Source organism: Cyrtonyx montezumae, unplaced genomic scaffold, assembly GCF_038088225.1.
Source record: "Cyrtonyx montezumae isolate F1298 unplaced genomic scaffold, pur_monq_1.0 scaffold_23, whole genome shotgun sequence".
In the NCBI taxonomy this organism is placed as follows: Eukaryota; Metazoa; Chordata; class Aves; order Galliformes; family Odontophoridae; genus Cyrtonyx; species Cyrtonyx montezumae.
The window spans coordinates 5,135,667-5,148,275 of NW_027071970.1; the positions used below are offsets into that span (position 1 = coordinate 5,135,667).

The following is a 12,609-nucleotide window of genomic DNA, read 5'->3' on the forward strand; positions in this document are numbered from 1 at the left end:
TACTGTGTATCCTCAACACTGAGGTATGCCTCACTGGGTAATCAATGGTGTAAACTCTACTCCAAGCATGTAGAAGTGGGGACAAATGAGTTCCGTCTGAAGGATGTTTCCCTCACACATTACAAAAATTGGATAGCGTGCAGCAAATGAGGTAAGTTACTATGAGAAAAGAAAACACAATGTTGTGGTTAAAGTAGCTGAATGCTTCCCAAGAGACTGGATTGCTTCTTCTACCACAAAGTTTCTATGCAATGCTGGGGAAGTCATAAAAGCAACCATGGAGGGTGTGGGTGTGCCCAAATAACCAACAAGCAGAGCATCCTATCTCCAACAATGACCAACTGCACCAGTTTACAGAAAAAAAGGCAGAACAGATACCACTTAATGAAGGCTAACAATGACTAAGATTTCCAGAGCTAAGACTTCCCCAAGAACACTGGGTTTAATAGTAAGCAACACATTAGTGTTCCATAATTTTGCCTTTGTCGCTACTAATTTTGTCACTGTCTCTACATCAGACTTCAAATGAAGTCTTATCTTGTGTCATAAAGCAAGTCATAAGGTGTGACTTGCCTTTTTAATTTTTTGTTAAAAAAGCACTCTTCCATTCCAATTTTAGGATGCACTGACTTGAACTGCATGCAACATGCAGGTGCTTGGATGTCAGAAGTACCCGTGAGATTCCGTTACATTCTCTGCTCCTTACCTAGGAGGTCCCACACTACCATGACATTTTCTGCACAGCTTCTGCCAAAGCACTATTTTCCAAATACATTTAATCCTGAAGAAGGGAAATAAACCTTAGCCACATTTTGTGAAACCTTTTAGGATCCCTCCTTCCTTGCCTCACCGCACACCTCAGCGCTGTATTTAACCAAGATCCTTTCCAGGATCAGCACTGATGCAGAACCCACTCTATATATGCCAAGACTTGCTTGCTGGGGAGAACTCCTTTAACCAAGGACCTAATATACAGAGAGCAGTGTCTGTAGACAACATGAAATATACAAAAACTTTTCAAAAGTTAATGAGATCTGTATCTACTAACAAAATAAACAGAAAATGGTAGGCATTGTGAAAAGAACAGCCAAAGACATCTCTTTATTCCTCGTCTAGTGAGCTGCTAGTTTTATCTCTAACATTAAAGCACTAACAGTCCCTCACTTTTAAAAATGCAAATAAGAGTCCCTTCATTTAATTAAAGATTTTGAATATAGATTGGTTATATGTCCATAGAAAGTACAGTACTTTCTGAGCACCAAATAGAAGACCATAAGAAAAAGATAGCTGTGTGATAACTGTGTGATAAGAGCTAGAGTTAGGAACTTCCGTGGCTGACATACTATGCAGAGCTTCTGCTGTTCAGCTAGGAGTAGGCATGACTATTTATCAATATTCAGATAGAATATTTGGTTCTAGTATTCTATACCAAGTTTTGTTTCCTTGCTACTGCCACATCACAAGACAGCATGGGTTTTTGTTAGGTTGGCTGATTTCAGAATGCCTCAACCACCACAGCTACTCCAGAACTAAACTAATGCAGTACTTCAAATCCATACCTCTTACTGCCAGAATTGGGTGCAATTTCAGGCCCAGGAGCTATGAAGTTGTTTAGCCCTTTACTCCCAACGTTCTTCCTTGAATACTATTAGTTCAGTACAAACATTCAGCTTTGCTATCTAACACAGACTAAAGTTATTGCATGATCACATCTTTCAGTAACTTTTAAAGTTGCTTGCTGTGCTGGAACTTAATATTGTATACTGTGCATACACAGATACTACGACCTCCTTCGTAACTCCAGTTCCTATACTTTTGAAGCCCATGGACAAAAGGAGAGATGCTGGAAAGAAGTCTTCCCTTTTCCTAGTCACTGATCACTGCTACGTGAGGAGCCGTGAAGTTACCTTGGACATCATGAATCTGTTTAGACACAAGCAGGACAACAAATGATAGAATGTGATCTCTAATCAAACATGACCAAGCTCATTCTTTCAAGATGAAAGTGACTGACAAAATTCCTGAAATTTAATTGAACAATGACATTGCAGATACAGAAGTTTAGCACATTTTCCCTTGCATCAATAATATTTTCCAGCTTCTTTAAAGAAAGGAAACAAATGATCAGACCGCAGTTGACAGTGGTACAGCTCAGCTCTTATATAAACTCCCTCAAGTGGAAGTCTGAGTAAAACCTGTTGAAGATCAAACTCATCTGCTCCCTATCATCAGCAGCTTCCTGTTCATTCACAAATACAGGAATGGTTACAATAGGGCCCATAGAGACAAAAGATAGCTTCACAGGGAATGTCTTGCAGAGGAAGACTTTGCATCAGTGTAACACTCCTTTGTTCAAAGAGCTCTGAACATTAATAGCAGCTAAAGACGATGCAGCTGCTACACAGAATTAGAAAGACAGAAAGAACAATGACTTCCTGGCAACACATTTTTATCCATAGCTCAAAAAAAAACCCTGAACTATGAAACTTACACTGACCAGTAAGAATGAGACAACTCTGGAAATTTACTCTTCTTCCTTTCATTAAGGAGCAATTTAATTAGGTGCCAAGTAAGCCGCTATTCCTGACCTGCACTGCAATGCACCAACTCTGACGCCTTTACTCTTCAGAAGTACATACAATGTCACAGCACAGAAGGGTTGAAAAGGCTCTCAAAAACAGGGTCTTGCTCTCTCACATTCAGATAAGCAATCCATGAGACAATACTGTGGAAAAAGTTATGGATGAAATAGCCATCGAGTGCTCATATGCATTAGCTGATGCCAATAGGAAGTTGCCAATAGGAAGTCCTAAGGCACAAGCAGTAGAGCCTGGAAATGTGTGCTGCAGAACTCTCCCTATGTGCTTCCTTTAATCTTATATTCCTTCTTAAGTATCCACAACTAGATTCTGCCTGAGAGAGTCACTGGAAGAGATTAATTTTTAGTTTAACTTGGTATGGCAGTTGTGTTAATTCACGTGGCTGCATGAATCAAAAGGCCACAGATATTGCTGACAGAAGTAGGAGACTAAACTCAAGTAAAGCTCACAGGAAATCAGCTAACATGCCTTATTTTTGTCCTATTGCTCTCTAAAAGAGAAACCACAGGGATGCCATACTGATGGTTGTAACCTGCAATGCATTCTCTCCCACAGGTAATAGAAAACAGTTGGTAAACAAGTACTCTTTTCTTAAAACAGACCAGATTGCCAGCCTTACAATCACAGAATGCCCTGAGTTGGAAGTGACCCACAAGGATGGAGTCCAACCCCCAGCTCCAGACAGGACCACTGAAACCCCATACTTGAGAGCAGTATCTCAATGCTCCCTGAGCCTGGCAGCTCAGGGCTGCGTCCACTGCCCTGGGCAGCCTGCTCCATGCCCACCATCCTCTCGAGCAGACCCTTTCCCTAGCCCCCACAACCCAACACCGTGCCATTCCCTTGAGCCCTGTCACCATCACCAGAGATTAGCATTCCCCCCTCATGCCTCTTGGTCTCCTCTGCTCCAGGAGAAACAAACTGAAGGACCTCAGCCACATCCATCTTGCCTTCCAGACCCTTCACTATCTTTGCTGTCCTCTCTGGATGCTATCTAAAGTCTTACTCCTCCCTTATACTGTGTTGTCCAAAACTGCACACACTACTCAAGGTGAGGCTGCACCAGCAATGAGTGAGAATCTCATTGGGATTCCCCAAAAGTAAATATTAAGTGGATGTATAAGTCCCTAGAAAGTCATAGTAACTGCTAGAATTCCCATTTCTCTCCAGCATCTCTAAATCATGAGGAGATAGTGTCTGCAGCGTTAACGAAAATGCATGTCAGAGCCCATCTCAGAGCTCCAGAAGATGCACAGGTTTCCTGATGCCTGAAGGTCTGGTAACTGGAAACCAAAATCAGTGTATTTTCATTGTATGAAGCTCCTTTGCCAGTACTGAGTATCAAACAGATGCCTCTGGAAGAGTGCAGCAGAAGCAAGGGTTCAAGAGAAAAAGGAAAAGTCTTGATACTAGCCAGCAAAATAGATAGACTTCCATATGACACAACACTAGGAATGCCACTATCATCTCAGACACTCCACAGTGAAGAGGATGCATCACTTGCTGAGCCAGAACTACTTATTAAGATAGTGAACTGATTTAGCAGACTATAAATGTAGCCTATAAATGTAGCTCTGACCCTGGAACAAAGCATAACATCAACAGGCCTTCTTTCCACCACAACAGATTTTCAGACTTAGAGTGCCACAATTTTGGGCACTAATCTGAATTGCCCCATAAACAATCTCATGGCCACAGGGAAAGGAAAGCTGGAGATTTTGCCAGCTAGAAATAACCACTGTGGTTTCCAGCATCTTGCAATAAGTTTTGGGACTGAGATAATACCATTAGATCTTTCTCCTAAAACAGTCAGTATGCAAAACAGTGCAGAATGATGAAGTCTTCAGTTTCAGAATTTTAACAGCTATCCCTCCCATGAGACATGTCCAGGCAGTGCACACACACACAAAGTCTATACTAAGAGGAGACATGCATGGAAGCTTTACTCACAATCCAAGAAAGTTGAATTGTTTTGCCTGAGTTTCAAACGTTTACAGGAAGAGAGAAGTTAATACAGCTACACCAAGCAATGTATGTTGTGTGTCTGGTAATAGTCTTCATACTCTGGTCACCAAGTTTTTGCATGTCAGATTGTGCTAGTACTTGTCATCCACCACGCACCATACAAGTGTCTTTGGGTGGAAAAGCTGCACTATCATGCTCTAGGTCAGTTTCACGAGGTTCCCTTTAAAAAGCTGTTTTCCATCCTTCACCTTTACACTCAGAAGGAAAGTTCAGAAACAGTCCTGTCACACTCCAGCAACCACAGCATATAAAGAGAACTGAAGTTTGTAGAGGAGAAAAATGGGACACACTTTCCAACCCTACACGCCTGTTTCAGTGAAGTCATTCCTCTCCTTCCTCCTTTCCACATACATGAAGGGGAAGTGAACAGCTTCTCTCTTATAGTTTGTGCCTGGACAGTCCTGTGCTACTTGACATTGAACCAGGCTTGTCACATACCCTCTGATTCCACCTTGCCTGTACTCTTTTTTCAAACAAACCCAAAAATGCTTTAATGAGAGTTTGAGAGAAAAACTAGTTCCCATTTTAATAATGAAAGCAGTCTGAAAGCAAGCATTCTTTCTGTTGCCACTTCCCTGCTTGATCCCACATGGACACCACAAGTGAGAGAATACCACATGCAGAAGCTGCACACAATAAAAAGTAAAGCTGTGAGTTTGCAGTTATTTCAGAAAGCTCGGGCTCCTGCTATCCATGGAAAGCCTCTAAACACTCAGGTATCCATGCCCTACATCTGTGGCACACGCTTCACCTCTCTAAACAAACAAGGACCGTCTTTGTGTCTTTGTTTAAATTAAAAAAAAGCACAACACAACCTGTCTCACAGGCTGTGATTACATCAGCAAGAGCTTTCTCATTCTCTCTATCAATCCTGCCTTACTCAGGCTTTGAAGAGCCTCTGTGTGCTGCTGCCATGTGCTTTGATCTTTCTATTTTATGCCCCAGGGCCAGCACTGATAATATCTGCTTTGCCTGCACAGTTTTGGGCAGTGCAGTAGCACCCATTCCTGCCCAAGAGCAGCTTTGTTACCACGCTGAAACAGCGTGTGCACCCCCGCGGCCCAGAAAGGCAGACAAAAAACACACAATCAATGCACATATGCCACTGCAACAACATTTGGACAGGCAACAGTTTTCCTACTGTTAGAAAGTTGAGCGTGACAGTTTTGCATTAGTCTTTCAGCTACACACAGCAAAGTCACTATAGCAGCCATGAATGTCTGCTTCTCTAGACTACATTTAGTTTAAAGGATATTTAATAATAATAATGAAGACTTGCCATCTTCTGTCTCGCAATAAAGTAGGAACCATCCTTGGCATCAAATCGAAGCACCTTGATTAGCACAAATCAACAACACAGTAAGTGGATTGAAATGCCAGGTAAAGAGACCTTGTGGGTAACAAAAGAATCTAGGCAACCAACTTGTCATTCCAACCAGAGACCTACATACAGCATTGGTTTGATGCAATCTCCTCAAAATCCTGTTCTAGGACCCTTCACTTCCAGCTCTGCCATGGCACCGACTTCCCAGAAAATAAATGTGTTCACTGTATCAGTGATGATTGAGTGATGGCTCCAGGATGATGCCAGATTACTTCTTCTGATGTTCTTAGGCCTATATTACTGTATGTATCCACTAGAATTTGAGTAGTTAAATGGGAAAGCAAGGCACTGCAAGTATTGACACACATTTCAAGGACAGAACCCTCCACGCAACTCAGAGTAGATCTAGATAAACATTCAGCTTTTCAACAACTCAAGCCCCAATGCTTTTAGCATTCAGAAAAAGAGGCAGAGGTAGAAACTAAAGAAAAGCAGGAAATAAACAGGGTGACACTAATAACAGCCAACTATCAGAACCTTATATGAGTACAAAGGGACAGGATTATTAGGGGCAGTTAATAGAAATCTAAGCACAAGTTTGGAGATGTGATATGTAGCACTATCAACTTCTCAGCAAGAACAAATCCAAAACATCTTAGGATGGTAGGGAATATACACACACAGCTTACAAATTCACTTGCATGAGGGCATGGAATAGTTAAATTCAGATGGAAAGTAAACTTCCCCTTCACCCCCCAAGAGAAGCCCACAGACAGCACCTAAAAGTTCCCTTCAGTTCCTGAACTAGGCTAACATTTGATAAACTGCCGATTCAGAACTAAGGAAAATAAAGCCCTTTCCTTAAGTGAAAAGCAGACACAAGGTTTCTCAGCACAGAACAAAGTCAGGCTTTATAATGTCACCTTCTTATTAGTTGGTGGGTAAACTGCTTTTAATCACATTTATTGGCAGCAGTCGTTAACAGGAAGTTTACTTTCCACAGTTAATATAGTGGTGACAATTACCTTTCTCAGATTCAAACCTTCCCAAAAGAGGCATACAAATATTTTCCACAGCCAATTACCACAGTGCCAAGTATTACCCTAGAAAACCAGAGTCACTACATTTTGTCTAGTTTCACTGCTGGCAAGTGCACTGGAGTCGTCTTGCATCAGGTTTCATCTACAAAAATATTTGCTTTTGAGCCATATCAGGCAATTTAATTCAGTTATTTAGCACGCTGTATGCAGCAGAAGGGTTCCTATTGCACAGCACTCCTCAGAAGCACAATGAGCTCTATCCAACTTGCTCGCAGGACTCCCATCATCCCTTCAGTAGCTTCACTGCTGAGCTGTGAACTCAGTGTCCCAGATGTGGCATCAGGTATGAGATTTTGCAGGTTCAAGCAAATTTGGAAGCAAGACTCCTGAAAGCTTTTCCTAGCATGTCCATTATGCAAAAGAGTTCGACCTCCTTCCCACCACTCAGTGGAGGTGAATCTTTCTCACCACAAACAGCAGCAGTTTGTATTTCGCTACCAGATCAAATCTCAAGCAGTCAAGGAGCATTCAACAGGGGCCCTGTATTTGTCCTGTCTTTAAGGGAAGGGATATTTTTAATCTATAGTTCTTGCAACCTGTCCCAATCCAAGAATTTTCCAACAATAGCACTTAAAGAATTTCAAATAGAAAGTCTTCCCACTGAGACTGTAAAGGCAAGAGAGAAGGAAGCCCTGACCTTCTCTGCCATCACACACAGCAGTTGCAGGCACAGCTGCCTGTTGCAGCTAAGCCCACTACAAACTGCTAGCTGCAACCCCATTCCAGGTTTTACCCTTAGCCGCTCCTCCCAGTACTTCAAAGGAAAAGTATTTTTGTACAGCCCAGCAAGGAGTGTAAACTGCCCAGCTGCTTCCAAAAGCAAGATGATTTAACCCTTAAGTAACCAGTATGTTACACTCTCCATAGAGGATGTAGGAAGAAAAAAAGATACCAGGAAACTAAAAATTAAATGTATTATGTTAATGACTTAAATGAAAAGTGACAGACCAATAATTATCTTCTTTGTTTTCCCTCTTTCTTGTTTTGGGGGAGAGAAGAAACAGAATCTGTGTTAATTATCATAAACTTATTCTCAAGGTTCTTCTTTCTGTAAGACACCAGAATTCAGCTTAAATGATTGCAAGACATTATTACTCCAGATCATGTAAACAATCAGCTATAAATACCCAAATACACTCTCAAGTTGAATCCCAAAGGAACTAACATTCAGCACAAGCCCTGGTGGTGCACTGTGTGGCTGCACTACCTCCAGGGATGAGATGGAGAAGTAGCGATTAGCACACAGTATGTGTCTCTTTTCACCCAGATGCAATGCTGCTTACACCAAATGTAATATGAATATTTTTCCTAAGGATTCAGAACTTAAAGATTAAAAAAAAGAGCATGCCAGTTAGCTGTCCACATTGTCTTCTTTCTGAAGGTTTAAGAATTTCTCCTTTACTCCCCTTCCTTTACAGCAGCCTCACCTTCTTGGAGCATAGTTCCTAAGCTTGTAAGAGCAGGACAGAACAATCACTGGGGAAGTCAGGGGTACACGTGTGGAAAGCAATAAAACACTGAGGGGTGTGTGCATGTTAACTGTACACACCTTGGGTGTGCTAAGGAATGAAGTATAGTTGAGTGCCTTTGTACCAGACCTACATTTTCTGACTGGCAGCATAGTCAGGAAACCTGTTCCTAAAACAACAGGAATTCTTAAACATTCAGCCCACTAGCTGTCTCCTTGAAATTTCTGTGGAAACTGAGTTAGTATTCTGTAACACCTCTACTGCAGTTACCTGAATGAGAGATGAGAGCAGGCACTGCTCTCTACAGAGGTCTTATGAATTCAGAGGACATCTTCAGATTCCCCTTCTCTGTGGGTTATTCAACTCCTTCCCACACTCCAGAAGTAGAAGCAGAGATGACTGCTCAGGAATACTTTGAGCAGTGTTTCCACCCTACTGACTTCCCAAGAGGAACACTGAGCACAGACACCTCTAACTCTGTGACTGAACAGATGAATCAGTGTAAAAAGCGAGCAAGAACAAAAAAAGGAAAGTCTGAAAACGGACAGCATCTCCTGATCATGAGACCTACGGACTTGCTCTCAGTTTGTCAAAGCCCCTTCAACTCCTTTTTATTGCCAAAGGCTACAGAGGTAAATATGTGACAGCCATTTTTCAACCTCTCTCCTTTTCACTGGGGAGTGTGCCTGCAAGTGGGACACTGCCACTCTTGTTTTTCCACAAAGGTATAATTTCTGCCAGAAACACCCCTTTCTGCATAGGTATGGCTTTGTATTCAAAGTTTTCATTCACTAGCTGTCAACTGAGCAGCATCCTTTTCCCCCTCATTTCATCATATAGTTGGGCATATTTCAACTTAAATCACCTGAAATGCTACACACAGGTCCACCTACAGGTTTGACATTACAATCCAAGTGGATTCTATACATAATGCAACATAGCATTCACTGCTATATTTACAGTAAAAAATCCTTCAAAAGGTATTGGACAAATTCAAGGGGGGAAAGGACAATGAAGAGTTATTAAGCTCCTCAACTACAACCCTGATGCAAAGGCTCAAGACTTTCGTTTGATACAGAGCAAAGTCACAGCTCCATTATCCCTGTGCTCAGAATGATGGAAGTAGAGGAGGAAATGGGATGGTCATTCTTCAAACATTTACACCTGTCCAGAGAGAAAGGAGTCTCATGCCAAATTCTTAAGAATAGGCAAACAGTGACAAAATCCATTATAAACCTACCAGCCTTCAAACTTCAGCTGTGCATATAACAGTTTAAATTCCTGAAGCCAAAACAGTACACTGGTATTATTCTTTAACTGTCAGTTCTGTATTCCTCATCATCATTATATTTCCCACCCACATTCAGATACACACAGTAAGAGACACAGATATTAGCATAAAAAGTTACATGCAACAATCAATACTCAAAGTTAATTAGTATAGTCCATGGAGATGCAAGAGACTTTGTGACAGGATAGTTTCCAGATCTGTATCAAAATGGACTTTGCTATAAAGAAACAAACTATAAAGTTAAGAACAGTCAGAAATTAAGACCAATTCTGACCCTATGAACACTATTATAAAGTCATTAATTTCACTTTGATATTTTTCCTACAACACCTGAGTGAGATGAACAAAGTAAGGGTTGGAAATTCAGATGTTTCTGCCTATAAGATCTCCTCCTTACTTGACTGCAGGTTGGAAAGTTACACGTCAATTCTAGACATATGAAATTCACTGAAGAATATTTCTAGTATTTGGGGCTATGGCAGAGATACAAAAGAAAGTAAGTCACAGAAATTTTGGATGTCACACTTCAGTGTCTGAGGGTGAATGTCAAACAGCACTGATGGCAGATTCTCACACTCCAAGCCTTTTGTGAGGAACTAGCAAATAGGGCAGAATGAAAAGTATTTGACAGGTTAACAAGAGATCACTGTTACCTGGAAGCAGTATGAAGTCCAGATGGGCAGCTTTGATGAATGGATTAGTTACTATGGAGGCAAACAAAAAGCCATCCCCAGTAGCTGTTCTGCATGTTACCTAGGGAAGGGGATGAGTTGGGCCCCCCAAAAGCCATTAGGTTGTACTTTGACATTTCGAAGATCACTTCAACATTTAGTTGTGGAAAAATGAAGCTCTGACTTTGCCAACAATTTCATTCCAGAGTGATCTTCCATCCACACAGCAGCTGAGAAGTTCACATTACCATTTCAGAAACTTGGTTTGGGCAAATTGGCTGGGGGAGGAGGAAGTCAAACATCTTATTGCAAGATTTGCAATACATAGAAAGTTGCCAACAAACTTTAAGCACACAAATCCATGTTATCTGCTACAAAACTACTAGAAGGCAAGTCCATATTAACAGATTAGTGCAGATACAGCCATGTATGCAGGAGATCCCCTCTTTATGCAACAGGGGAGCAAAAAGTAAATCCCACTTCAACTTTGTGACAAGTGTGCTAAATAGCTAACTTCAGAATTTGCACTATTTCAACTCCAATTCTACATCAAACTCCTTGGTTTGACTTTAAACCTTTAAGACAGGCACAGAACTAGTTTCCCAAAGCAGTACTAGTTATTTTTAATCAAGAAATGTATCTTAATGTATAAAAAAACCCCACAACTCTAGTCACTCCTGCCTGCAGCAAATCCAGCCTGTATGTGAAATACTGGAACATCACAAGTATTCCATCTATGAACCAATTACAAAAGATAGCTATGATTATTTTGCAACTGACACACACAGGGTTGGCAAGAGTGTCAAGGTCCCACAGCACCTTGGCTTTTCCCTTCTGTGTCTTTTTAGACTTCTCCCATCACAAATGACCAGAGACGAGACATCACACTAAAAACAATTATGGAGCATCACACACAAGACACTTCTCAGTTATCTCACTACACATCTATGGTCAGATATATAGAAAGCAACTAGCTGGCATCACATATGCCCTGCTCAAGATAAAAAGCATCTCCATTCAAAACAAACCAGTTTCCCCCCTTGCACACTAAGATCAATTATACAAAGAACTCTGAACTACAGGCTTAGCATTTTTTTTCCCCATTTTCTACTCCACTGGTCATGGGAAACACTTGCAGATATATCATTCTACAGAACCACAAGTCTAAATGAAGACTAAGACATCCAACTCCTTGAAGTTGTTACCCAAAAATACTGTCTGCTCCAATACATTCTGTATCAAGAATTTGAGTTCAAGATTAGATCCTCTCAAGTAAAAAGCTCTCTGCAAAAACATCCACACATGTTGGATTTCAGATTCTCAGCATGGAAGAAATAAACCATTTATGCTGCCTGCTCAATCACAGTAGAACAATAACAAGACTGCTGTCATATATCAGAAACTAAATCTTAATTCAGACTTTCCACACAAATTTGAATATTTAGTACTGTGGCTCTAGAAAAAGACAACATGCAGAAACCCATCATTCATTCACTCTGCAAAGATGGGCACTGGATCAGAACATCCGCTCACATACTGCAGCATCCACTAATCTATAATTATTACTGCATGACAAAAAACTATTGGAGTCCAATTTAAGTTAAGGCAAAGATGTCCACCACAGGTCTATTCATGAAAGCCCTCTGATATGGGCTTCTTCCTTTATATAGTTTATTTTTAAGTGTACTTTAGAAGCAGATATTCAAGTAGTCCAAATTCCCCATCTTCCCCAGTTCTCCCACACAGTGGAGATGGGAACACATATCTGGAGGGACATAGTTTTGATTTATTAAAGTTTTATTTTCATACCATGTCACAATCAGAAGAAAGCTAAGGCTGCAACACTCCCACAGTTCAAACAGGCAGTGCACCACATACATATGGGCTGAACCTTTGTTTAGGAAGTCATGTTCTTGGCTCATATAACAGGATTCTGCTTTGCATACTACTCGTGTCAGATCTGCAGTTCTTCACCTAGATGCACTCTAATAAGTCCTTTATAAAGGCAAAAAAAAAAGATAGGTTTAAGGACATAACAGTGTTTGTTGGCCTGCGTAGGAATTGTTTTAGAAACAGTGTAAGCAAGTTCACATAGCTTTTCAAGAGCAGCAACAGCTCCACCTCTTATC

The 12,609-nt window shown here is 41.0% G+C and overlaps 2 protein-coding genes across 2 annotated transcripts in view; both read right to left on the reverse strand.

The window, feature by feature from the left end:
* Nucleotides 1–12,609, reverse strand: part of ZNRF3 (zinc and ring finger 3) — a 71,040-nt gene that overhangs the window by 44,201 nt on the left and 14,230 nt on the right. The window lies entirely within an intron of this gene.
* The window catches only part of CCDC117 (coiled-coil domain containing 117), a 40,252-nt gene continuing 34,744 nt past the window's right edge, over nt 7,102–12,609 (reverse strand). Inside the window, exon 6 of the transcript XR_010622380.1 lies at nt 7,102–7,114. The gene's annotated coding sequence lies outside the window, so the exon portion shown is untranslated. The remainder of the gene's footprint in view (nt 7,115–12,609) is intronic.